Source organism: Eschrichtius robustus, chromosome 1 (genome assembly GCF_028021215.1).
Source record: "Eschrichtius robustus isolate mEscRob2 chromosome 1, mEscRob2.pri, whole genome shotgun sequence".
In the NCBI taxonomy this organism is placed as follows: Eukaryota; Metazoa; Chordata; class Mammalia; order Artiodactyla; family Eschrichtiidae; genus Eschrichtius; species Eschrichtius robustus.
Genome location: NC_090824.1, coordinates 79,339,538 through 79,356,625, shown reverse-complemented (window position 1 = coordinate 79,356,625; position 17,088 = coordinate 79,339,538).

The following is a 17,088-nucleotide window of genomic DNA, read 5'->3' as shown; positions in this document are numbered from 1 at the left end:
GACAAAGTCGTCTCTCCCTCCCTCCCTCTATCCCTCTCTCCCTCCCTTTATCCCTCTCTCGCTCCCTCTCTCCCACTCCCTCGCTCCCTCTCCTCCCTCTCCCTCTCCCTCCGTCTCTCCATCTCCCTCACTCCCTCCCAGAGACGGAGGAAGAGGCAGAGACAAGGGAGAGGGAGAGAGAGAGAGAGGGGGGAGGGAGGGAGAGAGAGAGAGGTGTCTTCCTCTCTCCCTTTCCCTCTCTCCCTCCCTCTCTCCCTCTCCTGCTCCCTCTCCCTCTCTGGAGAGGGAAGGAGGTGGAGGGAGAGAGAGCAGGAGAGGGAGGGGGGAGAGGGAGAGAGGGAGGGAAGGAAAGACAAAGACGTCTCTCCCTCCCTCCCTCTATCCCTCTCTCCCTCCCTTTATCCCTCTCTCGCTCCCTCTCTCCCACTCCCTCGCTCCCTCTCCTCCCTCTCCCTCTCCCTCCGTCTCTCCATCTCCCTCACTCCCTCCCAGAGACGGAGGAAGAGGCAGAGACAAGGGAGAGGGAGAGGGAGAAGGAGAGAGAGGGGGGAGAGAGGGAGAGAGAGAGAGGTCTCTTCCTCCCTCCCTTTCCCTCTCTCCTTCTTCTCTCCCTCTCCCTCTCTCCCCCCTCCCTCTGCTCCTCTCCCTCATCTCTGCCTCTCCCTCCATCTCTCCCTGTCTGAGAGGGAATGAGGGAGCGGGAGAGACGGAGGGAGCGGGAGAGACGGAGGGAGAGGGAGAAGGAGGGAGGGAGAGGGAGAGAGGAAGGGAAAGGGAGAGGGAGGGAGGGCGAGACATCTCTCCCTCTCCCTCTCCCTCTCCCTTTCCCTTCCTCTCCCTCTCCTAGAGGGAGGGAGGGAGAGGGAGAGACAGAGGGAGAGGAGAGGGAGGGAGCGAAGGAGAGGGGGAGTCGGAGAAGGAGGTAGGGAGAAGGAGAGAGGGTGCCTGCTTCCCTCTCTGTCTCCCTCCCTCCCTCTCCGTGTCCCTCTCTCCCCCCTCTCCCTCTCCCTCTGTCTCTCCCTCTCTGGGAGGGAGAGAGGGAGAGGGAGCAGGAGGGAAAATGATGGAGGGATGGAGAGGGAGAGAGGGTGAGGGAGAGAAGGAGAGGAGGAGGAGAGAGGCAGAGGGAGGGAGGAAGAGACCTCTCCCTCCCTCCCTCTGCCTCCCTCCTTCTCCTCCCTCTTCTCCCTCTCTCTCCAACTCTCCCTCTCCCTCCGTCTCTCCATCTCCCTCACTCCCTCCCAGAGAGGGAGAGACAGAGGTAGAGGCAGAGCGGAACACAGAAACAAGGACAGGGAAACAGGCACAGGGAGAGAGGCAGGGACAGAGGGAGAGGAGAGGGAAGAGGGAGAGGAAAGAGGGAGAGGAAAGAGAGAGAGGGAGGGAGAGAGGGAGAGACAGATGGAGAGAGAGGGAGGGAGAGAGAGAGAGGGAGAGGGAAAGAGGTAGAGGGAGAGCAGAACAGGGAAAGAGGGACAGGGAGGGAGAGAGGGAGGAGAGGAAGCAGGGAGAAAAGAGAGAAAGAACACACCATCTACATTTCTGTCAGATGACACCGGGGATCCTTACACAACCAGGAGAAAATAACACAGGGAGGCTCTTTCTCAGCTGGAACTGGCACTGCAGAGGGGGCCAAACACCACCAGGCTGGCCACACATGTCCAGCCGCCGCTCCAGCCCCGTCAGCCGTGAGTCCGGTCACCAGGGCTCTGAGTGTCTGCTCCAGGGAGCTGGGGTTCACCCTCTCACCGGGGAGGCCGGGCCAAGACCGCGGGGCCCCGGGCTGGACACATAGGGGGAAAAGCATCCCCACAGGACAGCTTGTGCGAGCAGATTCAGCTGCCAGATTCTAGAGGCCCGGGACCACCCTGTGGCCCGTGAAAAACAGGAGGCCACGAGGGTCTTGCATCGTGATTCCTGTCCGTTGGACTGTAAAGTTTATGTAGGGAATCTTGCAAACAGTGGTAACAAGGCTGAATTGGAACGAGATTTAGGCTATTACGGACCACTCTGAAGTGTGTGGGTTGCTAAAAGCCCTCCCGGCTTCGCTCTTGTTGAATGTGAAGATCCCCGAGATGCAGCCGATGCTGTCCGAGAACTAGATGGGAGAACACTATGTGGCTGCCCAGTAAGAGTGGACCTGTCGAATGGGGAAAAGAGAAGTCGAAATCGTGACCGCCTCCTTCTTGGGGTCGTCGCCCTCGAGATGATTATCGGAGGAGGAGTCCTCCACCTCCCACACATCTCCAAGATGGAGAGCCTTCTCCGTCAGCCAGAGCAGGTCCCTTTCTAGATATAGGAGAAGAGAGAGATGACTGTCCCAGGAGAGAAATCACAAGCCGTCCCGATCTTTCTCTAGGTCTCCTAGCCGATCTAGGTCAAATGAAAGGAAATAGAAGACCACTTTGCAAGAGGAGTGGTGTACAGGCAATAACTTCATTTGACAGGAGTATGTACAGAAAATTCAAGTTTGGTTTGAGACTTCTGAAGCTTGGTGCACTTTTTAAATGTTTTAGTTGTTCACATTTGTTTGTCTCTTGGGACAGTGACCCATAAAGGTGTCATTCTCTATGGTTTGAAATGGGTCACATGAGGCATGTGATATGAAGAGTTGTTACCTTCCAATGTTCCCTTAAGCAAAATTGAATTTGCTTTGAATTTTTGGTCTTGCCTAGACTGATAATAAAACTTTAACTCCTGCCCACCTAAAGTGTGATGTTTACTATTATGGAAACAACACTGGCAAACATGGAAAAGACTTTCTGTAGCTGGGATATGGTATGCAGCTGTAGTTAAGCAAGCAGTCTTTAAAAGGTGCTGTGAACACAAGCCAGCAGGTAAAAATGAAAGCCGCACCCTTACCCTAGATTAGAGGTTTAAAAATTCCACTAGTCTTCACACGGGACAAGAGGTTGTCCAGGGAGTTGAGAATCTAAGAAGTTTCAAGGAAGTTAGTTTACCTTTGAGTTAGGTCATAAGTCCCCTCTGTGATTGCTGTACATGAATACATAGCTCTTTGTAATATTTTTTGGAAATCTGAGATGATCAAGATACCAATGTCCTGCCGGATTAAGAGTATTGTAGAGCTGAACTTTGAGTTACTGTGCAATTTTTTTTTTCATGCTGTCATTTGTAATATGTTTTGTGAGAATCCTTGGGATTAAAGTTTTGGTTGCAAAAGAAAAGAAGAAAAGAAAAGAATCCGCCTGCCAGTGCAGGGGACACAGGTTCAAGCCCTGGTCCGGGAAGATCCCAGGTGCCGCAGATCAACTAAGCCCGTGGGCCACAACTACTGAGCCTGCGCTCTAGATCCTGGGAGCCAGAACTACTGAGCCCCCACGCACAACTACAGAAGCCCGCACGCAACGAAGACCCAACGCAGCAAAAAAAAAAAAAAAAAAAAAAAAGACGCTACTGGCCAGGTGATCAAGGGTAAAATCATTTGTCATAAGTCCCGTTGATGGTGTGTATCCTTGACGTGACCTGAGGAGAATGGCATTTTTATCTCTGTCTGGATCTTCCGCCCCAAACCCCATAACTCCAGACCAACCATAAGAAAACATCAGAAAACAAACAGACAAACAAATTGAGGGACAAAATACCTGACCAGTCCTCCTCAAAACTTTCAAGGTATCAAAACCCAGGGACATCTGAGAAATGTCACAGCCCAGAGGAGACTGGGACAGAAAAAGGATGTTAGGGGAAAACTAGGGAAATGCTAATGAAGTGTGGACTTTAGTTAATAACAATGTATCCATCTTGGTTCCTTAGTTGGATAAACATGTCATACTAACGTACTAACGTGTTGGAGATAGGGTTACTGGGTCAGGGTCCACGGCACTCTACACTCTGTACAGATCTTTGCCACTTTTTTGTAACTCTAAGCTATTCTAAAATTAAGCGAGTACTGAACAGAGATAAGAATGTTATTTCCCTGATTTGAACATGCCTGAGTTTCTTTTCATGGTCACATTTTTGCTATCTGGATGTGTCTTGGAATCAGTAGCAAAGGAGAGTTGCCAGCCCCTGGAAAGATGTGGGTGGTTTGCAGGTGGCTTGCTCTGGAGCTGAAGACCACGGTGGGAAGTCTGCAGCCTCGGGCTGCACTTAGAACCATGGGAGGGGATGGGCCAGCTCAGTTAGGGATGGAACCTATAAGTAAAACTTTTTTCTTTTCCATTATGGCTTATCACAGGATGTTGAATATAGTTCCCTGTGCTAGACAGTAGGATGTTGTAGTTTATCCATCCTATATTTAATAGTTTGCATCTGCTAACCCCAAACTCCCAATCCAACCCTCCCTCACTCTTTCGCCCCCTTGGCAACCACAAGTCTGTTCTCTATGTCTGTGAGTCTGTTTTTGTTTCGTAGACGAGTTCATTTGTGTCGTATTTTAGATTTCACATATAAGTGAGATCATATGATATGTGTCTTTCTCTTCTGACTTACTTCACTTAGTATGGTAATCTCTAGGTCCATCCACATTGCTGCAAATAGCATTATTTCATTCTTTTTATGGCTGGATAATATCCCATTGTATATATGTACCACATCTTCTTTATCCATTCATCCATCAGTGGACATTTAGGTAGCTTCCATGTCTTGGCTATTGTAAATAGTGCTGCAATGAACATTGGGGTGCATGTATCTTGTCTTTCTTTTTTTTTTCTTTCTTCCTTTCTTCCTCCCTTTCTTTCCTCCTTTCTTTCTTTCTTCCTTTCTTCCTTTATTTCTTTCTTCCTTTCTTTCTTCCTTGCTTCCTTCCCTTCTTTCTTTCTTTCTCTCTCTCCCTCTCTCTCTTTCTTTCTTTTTCTTTCTTTCTTTCTTTTTTTTTTTTGTCACACAGCATGTGAGATCTTAGTTCCCTGACCAGAGATGGAACCCATGCCCCCCGCACTGGAAGCACGGAGTCTTAACCACTGGAGCACCAAGGAGATCCCAGGGGTGTGTGTATAGTTTTGAATTAGAGTTTTCTCCAGATCTATGCCCAGGAGTGGAATTGCGGGACCCTATGGCAGCTGTATCTGTTGCTGCACGTCTCACATCAACCACCTGCACTCCAATCCTTGCTCTCAACGTCATCTTTGGGGAACCCAACCTGCGACAGGGACCTTGACAAGAAGAAATGGCTCAGGGAAAAGCTACCTGCACAGGGAGGAGATAGAGGCCATCGCCCCTGGGGTGCGGCGCGGAGAGTGGGCACAGAGATTTGTCATTTCACCCCCGATGCCCATCTCAGCCCTCCTGGCTGCCCCACTCTAGGTCACCTCGGGATACAGAGGTGACCCGGTTAGAGTCCCTGCCTGTGCAGGAATCTGGGGGCACCAGCGGGTCTGAATAATATTAGTGCAGGGTCTCCCCTGCGGCACTGGGGTTATTCGGGGCGGGTCATCCTCTGCTGAGGGCCCCTCCTGGGCACTGTGTGGGGTTTAGCAGCAGCCCTGGCCACACCCCTTTGATTCCAGGGGCCCCTCCCCCCGAGTTGTGACAACCACAGATTTTCCCCACACATCACGGAAGAACTGGGTGAGGCGGGGGCAGGATGGCCCTGGGCGAGGACAGCTGTGTTGAAGCAACCAGCCTGGCCCAGGGCAAGGTCTGCCCCAATCCCGTCAGCGCCTGCATTTAGACCTGCCCCTTTCCTCTCCCACCTCCTCTGCCCTGCAGTGGTCTCCGAGACATCATCGCCATGTGATAAATCACACCTTCTCAGTCGACTGTTTGCTGCCCTCGCTAGAACGTGAGCTCTTTGAGGACAGGGATGCTGTTATGTCCCCAGCACCTAGAAGAGTGTCTGCTGTGTAGTAGATGCTTCATAAATACTTGCTGAATAAAGGAGTTGAATAAAGGGATGAGTGGATGGATGAATGAAGGTTACAATGGAAGGAGGGGGGAGATTCCCTTTCTGGCTCTCGGGGGTTGGGAGATCAAGTGAAAGATCCGTCCTAAATAGGCTGATCAGCCTTCTGGGGTTCCCCGGGACTGAGGGTTTCCCCAGAGTTCCAGCGCTCAAACCTGAGCGGTCCTGGGCAAACTGGGGGCGGGTGTTGGTCACCCTATCTAAACACAGTAACAATTCCAGCTGCAATAGCAATGGCCAATGACCTCTATGGTCTTATTGACCATGCACAGTTCTTTACCTGGCAGGGAAGGGTGGGCCGGGATGGGAATTCTGGTGATCCAGGGCGGGTGAGGGCACACCCCGGGCTTGTGTAGGGGAGTCCAGGAAGGTTCTGGAGGAAGTGACAGTGACACAGGGGGGAGGGAGGAGTCTAAGGAAGAACATCCCACATGACAACGTGTGCCAATGGCCCTGGGCCCAAGGTCACACCTGACCAGGGCTTGCCTTTTTTTTTTTTTTTCTAATTTACTTTTTCCCACATGGATATGCAATTGTCCTAATGCCATTTATTGAAAACTCCTTAATTTCCCCACTTTCTGTCATATCAAGTTCTCATAGATCTGTTTCTGGACCTTTATTCTATACCATAGAGCTATACGTCCCGTCCTTGCACGACTAGGGCTGTTTCATCACTATAACTTTATTTTTTATTCATTTATTTTTCTTGGCCATGCCGTGCGGCATGTGGGATCTTATTTCCCTGACCAGGGATCGAACCCGCGCCCCCTGCCAGTGGAAGCTCGGAGTCTTAATCACTGGACCTCCAGGGAAGTCCCCAGGGTTTGCTTTGACATCCATCGAATGGTGGCAGGTGGGCACGGGGAGCAGCTGTCTGTGAGCCATCCTGTGTAGAAATGCAGGCTGGAGGGGAGGACAGATGGAGCGGGAGGGGAAGAAGCGGAGGAGGGAGGGAGGGCGGGCGAGAGACAGACAGAGCATGAAAGCTGAAAAGAGCTCCTAGTGCCGGGAGCCTTGGAGCCAGAGCCTGGGAGCCAGGGTGACTGGCTCTCCTCCCTGGTGTGTGTGTGTGTGTGTTGCGGGGGGTGGCTCTGGGCTTCTCAGGCTGGGAATGGGGTGCACAGAGCAGGGACGGAGCAGGGACCCTTCTCTCTGGGACCTCGTGGGCCATCCTCAGCTCAGAAAGCTGAGCCACTCCTGGCCCTACGAGTGGGGGGGCTTATCCTCCCTGTCCCCTGGATCACACCCCCTCACACACAACTTCCCCGTGTGTGTTCCCAGCAACCAAGAGAATCTGTTTTTAAAAGATTTGGGGGAGGGGGGTAAACATACAAACAAGAGCAGAATGGATACTTTTTCAGAATGTGAATGGCTCTGTGTAAGCCCACCCCCAGGGTAACCACAGTCCTGACCTCTAACACCCTTGACGAGTCAGCCTTGGTCTGGGCTTGCGGACCCACGGAAGCTTCCTCATCCCCTCCTTCAGATCCCGTCTCTCCCTTGGCGTCTTTGTGAGAAGCACCCGGGGAAGTGGGACTGCTAGGCTGTACTGCTGCTAGAACTCCACCTGGGCTCCACCAGGCTCCAGCCCCCCACCCTGTGCACCTCTCTGACCCTGAGGCACCTCAACTGGTAGCAGCCGCATCACCTTCCCTCCTGGGACTTGTGACACTTAAGGGAGACACCGCAAGGACAAGCCTTTGGCTCCCTGGCTGGCAAGGAGCAGGTGCTCAATTGTCATAAGTGTCCGTATCAGTGAGGGTTCTCCAGACAAACAGAATCCATAGGGTGTGTGTGTGTATATACACACACACGTACATATGTACACGCGTACAAAAATATACAGCAGTGTATCTATGCAGTATGCATACACACATATAAACATATAGTATATACAATACACACCTACCTGTATACACACATATAAAATGCATAGTTTGTATATCTACAGTATGTATACACACATATGCACATAACATATACAATACCCACATACATAGACACTATACATACACACATATAAAATGCATCGTTTGTATGTATACAGTATGCACACATACGTATAACGTATGCAATATACACACCTAGGTACATATATGTCATACATATAGACACATACAAAGATATTTAGGTGTGTATATAGACAGTATACATACATACACATATAATACATGCAATACGTACACGTACATACATATAGACACACATATACACCTACATATAAAAGCATATAGCATAAAAATATATATGTACTGTATATATAAATTCATCATATGTACACGTATATATATCATATATATCAGATATATACATATATACAATGTATACACACACATACACACCTATATGTAAATATGCGCATGTACATACACATATAAATACATACGCAAGTGTGTATATAACAGTATATACATATATACATGTAACACCTAGAAACATATACACATACAGGTATACAACATATATACACACCTATATATAAATACACACTGTATACATACATACAGTGTACATAAACTGTATATCTACACACACCCATATATCAATATATGGGTGTGTGTATATACACAGCATGTTCACATTTATAAAATGTATACTATATATATGCACATACATACATGTATACAATATATACACACAAATATATAGGCTTGTATGTATACTGTATATAGTACTTACACATATACTACAAACGCACGCACATATAAACATGTGTATACATATATATAATATGTATGCACACATATACAAATTAATAGGCTTGTATATATTCAGTATTTTTACATATATAGTTTTGTTTTAAGGAGTTGACTCATGTGACCGTGAGGCAGGCAAGTCAGGGCAGGACTCTGGGCTGGAGACACAGGGAAGAGCTGATGTCCCAAGGCCATTGGAGGAACAGTTCCCTCTTTCTTCGGAACCTCATTTTTCTCTCCAGTCCTTCAGCTGATGGACGAGGCCCACCCACGCCACGGCATTGACAATCTCCTTTACCCAAAGTGGACCAATTTCAGTGTTCATCTCTTCTGAAAAATACCTTCCTGGCCACATCTGGAATAATGTTTGTGGTTGCCGGGGCCCCACGCAGTGCGCACATGAGATTAACCATCCCCGTGGCGATGATGACACTTTATTTTCTCCCTTGACCATTGTCACTACTATTCCAATTAAAATGGCAGCGCCATGAGGGCAGGGCATTTCCTTTTTTGCCAGTACTGAGCGTCCAGGGTCTGGTGCCTAGCATAGGCTAAATACAGGGCATTTTTGTGAACAGAAGCCGGGATTCCGGCTGTCATATTTAATGAGGAATTATAGTCTTATTATTGGGTGTGTGTGTGTGTGTGTGTGTGTGTGTGTGTGTGTGTGTGTGTCACGGTACGTCAAGGGCGGGAGTCGAACCCGCCACCCCAAGCCCCGAGGGGGTCTCCCCGGGTCCCGACTTCGGGCCGGTGCGGGTGGCCGGGGGCAGCCGAAGACGTGCGTGCGTGCGTGCGTGCGTGCGTGCGTAGGTGGAGCGGGCGAGTCCACGGGGTGGGCGGCGCGCGCGCGCCGCGAGTGAGTGGTTCAGCCCGGCCCCGGCTCATTGTGCTCGCCTCACGCCGGCCCGAGTTGGCGGCAGCGCTGGAGGTCCCGGGCCTGTGACCACAAAGAGGGAGCCGGGGGCCAGACGGGAGCGCGGCGGCGGCGGCGGCGGCGGCGGCGGTGGCTGAGGTCCAGGCCAGGCCCCCTCCCCTCAGCCTCCCGCCCGCCCGCCCCCGCCGGCGGGCGTCCCGCCCCTCCCCCCAACCGCCAGACTAGCCTGGTGCGGGGGCCGCGCGCGAAGACATGGGGGAGAAGTTGGAGCCCAGGCTGGAGTCGTCCGTGGGGGCCGAGCCCGCCGTCTACCCGTGGCCGCTGCCGGTCTACGTGAGTGCCACCCGTCCCCTCTTCCCGGACCCCCGCCCCTCTTCCCCCACGGCGCGCGCTGAGCCCACCGAGAAACGGAGCGACTCGAGTCGCCAGACCCTCTTTGGAGCCCCCCTTCCCGCCCCGCCGTGGTTCTCCGCGGCCGTGTCCAGCCCCCGCGCGCAGGGTGGGCAGAGGGGAGCCGGGGCCGGCCGGGGGCGCAGACTCGGCCGCGGGGACCCCGCGCTTCCGAGGGGCGCCCGAGCCGGGCTGCCGTTGGCTCTGTAGGGCTGGGGACCCCGGTCCCCCCGGGCCTGGACTGCCGGCGGGCTTGCCCTTCCGTACTTTATGATCTGACATGTAGGGTTTCTTTTTCCTGGTAGTTTATTCTTAGCGCTGTCAACGTGCTTAGCTTTTTTATTTTTGAGGACACCCTTTCCTTCCTCTCTCCAGTTTTTTGTGTTTTTGTTTTGTGGTGTTTTAGTTAGGCATTTTGTCCCTCTGATCTTGAGTGGGTGGGCTGGCTGGACCCTTGGAGAGGAGGCGTTGTCTCCCCTAATTTGAGTGGGTGGGCTGGCAGGGCCCTTGGAACGGAGGCATTGTGTCCTGTAATTTTAGTGGGTGGGCTGGCTGGACCCTTGGAGAGGAGGCATCCTGTCCCCTGATCTTGAGTGGCCTTTGGCAAATGACACGCCGAACGGAAATTTACACAGGCGTCCGGTGATTCCAGAAATGCAGGGTGTCCGGGCAGGTGGGCGCCCGGCCTCTCGTCCCCCGTGGCGGCGTGGTGCGCGTGTTGTTGTCTCAGGGTTTACGCTTGGGCCCTGCAGCCCACCTTCGGGAGGGAAAGCGCAGCGGGCGCCTTGGGCCGGCGCCTTTGGGGCGCCCTTTCGTGCGCTCGGCTTGCGGGGGACCGGCCTGCAGGGGAGCCGGCGGGGAAGCCCGCGCGACCCGCCGCCCCTCGCGCGGGCTCCGTGTGTCTCAGTTTGTGGAAACTGTGTCGCGGCCGGGTGCGGGTCGGGACGCTGGGACCGCCTGGGAGCCGTTGTTGACTCCGGTCCCCGGTTCTCCGCAGTTCTCCGAGGTCGGAGGGTTTCCAGCCCGCCACTGCGCGCTGGCGCCTTCTATTTTTTGCTCTTCCTGTGGCCAGAGGCGCGGCTGAGTTGTGCACCCATCCCTCACTCTCCGTGTCCCTCTTCCTTTATTGTCTGGTTACTCGCTGGTTACTTTCCTCCCTCCCATTTTATCATTATCTGTGAGTTTTATTAACATGACGTTTACTCCCTCTTTTAAATTAATAATGAAGGAAACTGTGAAATGGTACTTTTATCTTTAATGGCTGATGCTGTAAAAGTGACAATTGCAATGCAAGCATCTTTCCCTCACTTGACTCCTGTCATGCATCTCAGTAGTGTCTCTGTGACAGGACTTGAAATGATAGCACCCACATCTCTTGCAGCTCATTCACACTGAAGGGATATAATCCTCGGTTTGCTATCACAGCCACTTGCCCAGCTCAGACTGTGATGTCACAAACCAAAGATGATTCTCCCTCAGCAGGAAGAAGCCGGAGAGATGAATCTCCCCCATGATGGACCATCAGCCTTATTCAAATTTGGTCACTTCATGAAGAAAAATTAACCATAATAAAGATCAAAGATACCGGCTAGTTGAAATACCCTGTTGAATTAAGCTTGAAAAACTTTTCCATGATACTGGAATGAAGGAAGTTCTTTCAAAATTCTAAGGAAAAATTTGAGAGTTATAATAATGCAGATATCAGTAAATATTTATGGAATTAAAAATATTATGTAGTGCTGGTCCCTTTAAATGTTAACACTTAAAAATAACTTCTAGGTATGTTTCTTATTTTCTATGCAAAATTATGTGGCTTGCTATTTCAGACAAAGATGACATATCAATCTGAAAAGAGTCGGCAAAGACACAAAATGGATGTACTTTCTCTTGACCTATACACCTACTTTTATGTTCTCATGGTTTAAATAAAAAGTACAGCTTTTGGGTTATTTAAGAAGAGCAGAAGCTAAAAATACAGTACTAAATATCATTGCAAGGATTTGGTAGCCAAAACATTTGCTCCATTTCTAGGAAAGAATCCATTAAGACAAAATTATATTACTTTTATAATATAATACTTTTTATATCATGTGCGCTTGAAAAACATTCTAAGTTACAGAAACAATTAGACAGTCATTGAGTACTCCCCAAGATGTTCAAAATCTCTTTAGTTGTTAAATCTATCAACACACAACACAAAAACTCTCATAAATAAACCACATCTTCAGGTATCCAACCAAATCTTCTAGCATAAAATTCCTTATCCGTTTGTACCCATGAGATGCTAAAGTTGAAGCAGTTTTCAACTTGAATCATTGATAAATGATGTGTTAAAAATTAGCTAATGTTTTTATTCTTTACTTTTTCACTTAAAATGAAGAAGAAACTGTAGATTGGGCTAATTTGGAATAAATTGCTATAGAGTTGTTTTTGGAAAGCTGTTATTTAAATCTCAATAATCATTATTCAGAATGGGTTATTATAGAGGAATAGCTTGATTTAGATAGGAAAGAGAAATGAAGGTTCACTGGGACTGATGCTAACCAGGGCTAAAGGGGAGGTGGGTTTGCTCATCCATTGTCTTTAGAAGATAAATCATAGAAGCAACGTCCCTAACCTGGTGGGACCTGGGTCTCTTTGTACATTACAATGAGTAAATAAAATCCAGAAGACTTGAGGAATGTCATTTTATACCCCCTTCAGTTCTATCTATTGGAAGCAAATTGTTTGAGTATAATATTGTTAATCTCTTCTTTTTGCCTAAGTTAAACAATTCTTTGAGTTGAAATAGTTTTGTAACTTAAAAAATATATGCCTATTTTCAAAGCATGTCAGGTTACAAAATATAATGAGGAAAAAGATGAATTCTTAAGGGTTCAGGTCCATGTCAGTACAGTTAAAAAATACTTTTAGTGAGGGCTGGTATACAAAGTATTTTGAAATTTTTAAATAAACATTTTTCTCTGCAACAAATTGATACACTACAGTATTACTGCTTGTATTTGAATTGCTGCTTTCCTTTACTGGAAAATGACGGGTGAATTTCTGTAATGAATTCCGACTTATGACATTTAAGGTTATTTATAGACTGTCTTGAAGAGAGTGATGGGATCATGTAATTTACTCTATTAATTAAAAGTTGAAAGAAGGAAAGAATTCAGTGAAATGGAAGAATTTCAAATTTGACTTATCAGGCAAGTACTGAATAATTACTTTAGATAGATTTCCCTATATTATCGGAAGATAATCTCCTATATCATCTCTTACCACCATCAGAAAACCACCCCCCAAAAGGGGGACCTCATTCATATTGAAAATAACTTCTTAACGTGCAGGCATTACAGTAGGGCATTCTAGACACTGGGGGAGGGAAAAACCATTGTATTTTTTTCTAACATTCATGTTCAACTTATTTCCAAAGTTCTTTAAAGTGTGGCATTCTTACAGGTGGACAATGTTGCTGAACAAGCGTTTGTTTCTTCCCTTTTCTTCCCCCAGGCTCAAAGATTTGGAAAGAGATAGTTAACAGAAAAGGTAAGGTAATCTCCACCTTAACAAAATATATGATCAAATGTGACCATTTGACAGATACTATGTAGTTCATAAAAACAAAATTAAGTGGAATTGGCTCTCTTTTCCCTAAAGTTGAGGATGACGTGGATGTTTCTGTCTAATGTGCTGTACTAATAGGCTATTATGGGTTAGCTTTTGGTAACTCATCGAGTTTCCCAGTCTGGGTTCCGTACCATCAAGTCTGGATTATAACTTGTCCTGGTCACACTGTTTTTCCAAATCAGTTTTGTTCTAGTACTCTATTATGTGTCTGTTTCACCTCTAATCTTTCCATTTGTCACCACTCTGGAGATGGTGTGTGATATGATCTTAACAGAAACATCAGGAACATGTCTTGCGAATATTTAGTTTTCTTTTTGGCCGGCTCAGCATTGCCTGCCATTCAGTCATTGTTATGTGACCAGGCAGTGTAACTATTTGTGTATTAGTCCATTGGTTCCTACCTTGGGAATGTGGAGACTTGTAAACCTCTGTCCTTCCCTTAGGAATGCATGAAGGAGAAACGGAATCTCTTGCGTGAATTTCTGCAGACAGAAATAAAGAATCAGTTGTGTGACTTGAAAACCAAACTACATAGAGAAGAATTATCAGAGGTAAGTCGTCAGCATCCCGGCGGCTAGAAAACGTTTCCTCCCATGTAACTTGTCTGTGACCAGGGAGGCAGAATAATCCCACCTCTCCCTGTTCCCTGATAGTTATGAAGGAAGCGCCTGTGTTTCCTTATTCTCTCATGGCCCCTTGTTTACAGTCACTGCTACTTAAATGATCCTTTCCTGCTGTAGGAGGGCTACCTGGCTCAAGGCAGATCCCTTTTAAATAAAGATTTGTCCTTGGAGAACAGAGCTCATGCTTTCAGTTGGGAAGTGAACGGCTGTCTAGAAAACGGGAGCCAGACAAGTGGTGAGGAGCGCAGAGTGGAAATAGCAGAGAAAAACAAGTCCCCCAAACCTGTTTCCAAACTTTGCATGCCCAGGAGAAGCAAGTCCGATGGAGAAACAAACTGTAAGAGCGCTTGACTCGTTTGACCTCGTTGGAATCTGGTGCCACCTAAGGGGAGGACAGACTTGGCGCCATAGGGTCTGTCTGTTCCCCCCACACACAACCCCTCCACCGGCAGTACTTGTTTTTTGTGTATCCTTTTTTTTGGTGGGGGGATGGCTGTGTTGCTCGGCTTGTACCATCTTAGTTCTCCAACCAGGGATCGAACCCCGGCCCTTGGCAGTGAGAGTGCCGAGTCTTAACCACTGGACCGCCGTGGAATTCCCTCTTGTGTATACGTCTAACTAGCTTAGATATATACTTTAAATTTTTGTCTTCAACCAAGTTATAGAGCATTAGATCCCCAAATGCGGTTGAATTTATGAGGTATAAGATAACAGGAGCTGCTGATATCTATGACTTGTAAGTTACATGCCTGTTTAAGCTAAACATTTATTCTTAGACTCCTTCCCCACTTGTAGTCAGAGTAACTCTTCTGGAATTTTTAAAAAAAGAGCATGGGACTTGAGCTCAGGTCAGGTGCTTGGCCACTTCATCTTTTGACGAAATAAACGGAGGCTCTGTTTCCTTGTGCGTCTCAGGGTTGGGCCCCTCATACAAGAGCTTGTGTTGAAATGGCCCAGCAGACTGGCAGGTGCTAATTTGATGAGTTTATCAAGATGGTGGTTGCTGAGAATAAGAAGAGAAGGTTACTTAATCCTCAGAACCTGGTCTCTGCACCAGCTTGGTAATGCTGAAGAACTGTACCTTGGCTGTGAACTCTTTATTCATAGTGGCTTTTTTGTTTCTTTTTCTTTAAGCAGCTGAAGTCTCATCTAGCCCCAGGATTAGAAGGCAAACTGCCAGGCAGACCACCATCACATCTCATTTCACAAGGAGGTCAGTATATAATGAATGGACAGCCCCCATTTTAGGGGCCAACGGTTTTTGGTAAAACACATATAAATTAGTAGGATGTAACTTAGTAATTCTGACTTCCACATTGCTTCGGTTTTCCTTTTGATATTCTGTTATTAGACATTCGTGAACAGCATTTCTGAAGATCTCATCCATTTTTACTCTTCACATAGGCAACTTCAAATGTACATGCACAGAATTACCAAGGATAGTAAAATGAACCCCTGTGTACCTATCACCCAGTGTCAACAGTTAACATCTCCTGGCTGTTGTTTCATCTATACCCCCACATGCTCCAAGTGAAAATTGTTCCAAATGGATTACAGCTCCATACCCACCCATCTCCTCCCAGTTGGATTACTTTGAAACAAATCGGACATGTCATCTTATCCACACATACTGTATTTCTAGATGACAAGGTCTCTTTCTCTGACAAGTTTTTTATTCATATTTTGCCATAATTGCTAACATCTAGCAAACAGTCTTTTGAAGAAGACAAAACAGGCCTTATAAAGTGTAACAGTTCCTTACTAACAAATATATAGCAGTGTTCATTCTTCCCCTTGTGTAACAGAGTTTGGTTGATTTGCTCCTTAAGCCTTTCGAGTGATAGATTCCTTATCTTCTTGCCATTGATTTAAAGAAAATAGGTCTTTTTTTCTAATAGCTTCTAGGTCTGGCTGACTGCATCGTTTTGGTGGTTAATGTGTTCCCTTGCCTCCAGTTTTCTGTAAACTGGTAGTTAGGTCTAGAGTCTTGATCAGATTCCAGCTTTATTTTGTGAGACTTCATTGACAGCATGGGGCTGTCCATCAGAGGCATGTAATGTCTCTTCGGTGATTGTAGCAGCCATTGATCAAAGTCTAGATCCATTATTTCTTAAGGTTTGCAAAATGGTGGTATTCTAAACCTGTCATCCAAAGAAACATTAAGCTCGAAGCTTCTTTTAATGTCCTGGCAAAAAGGGCTTCTCAGAGGGAAGAGGGGACCATGCCCTGAATCTTTCCAAAGAGAGGGTACTCTTGGTAGGGAGGAATATGAGTTGTTTCGTGCCCACTGGAGGTCTAGGGTCTGGTGAGCTAACAGTTGGCTTTACTGTGTGTGTGTGTGTGACAGGCCTGCCAAACGGAAACCTGAGGAAGACCCTGAAAAAGCAAAATCGGATGATTCTGTCGATGAAGAAGAAAAAGACCAGGTAGGGCTCGCATTTAAGTTTCTTAACTCTGCCTTTTTTTGGTACACTTGCTGGTAATTGTGAATTTATACTTGGTCTGTCTATGGACCGTAAGTGACTGAGAGGGTGTTAGAACACACCCCTGGACCCAGGGCAGTACGAAGTGTATTATGGTTAGCCCCGAGGACTCAGCAGGCCCGTAACTTTGGTCTGTTCTCTCCTGTCTACCTTCCTACGTCTCCAGCTGTCAAGATTTGACAGTCGAACCAGCAGATGTGATGTGTTCAAAGCATTTGCTTCTGATGTCAGATAAGCTCCTTTCCCACATCGAATTTCTCTATAAAAGCAGAATTGTCGTGTTATTATGTGTATTGTAACAATGCTGCTTAGACTTTTTAGGTTAGAAAACTGGTGGCTTGCCAGAGACCTCCAATATAGAAAATGTCAGTCTCCAGCACTGTCTCATGTGACTTGAGGGGCAAACCTAGGTACTACCAGATGGTCACACGCTCTCTATTTCATTCCTGCCACAGGATTAGCTGTGTAAGTCGGGAAGTCTGTAGGTTTACAGGTGGGTAGTAAATGCCCTGTTACCTGCTAAAGATGAGTATCCGTGGTTTGC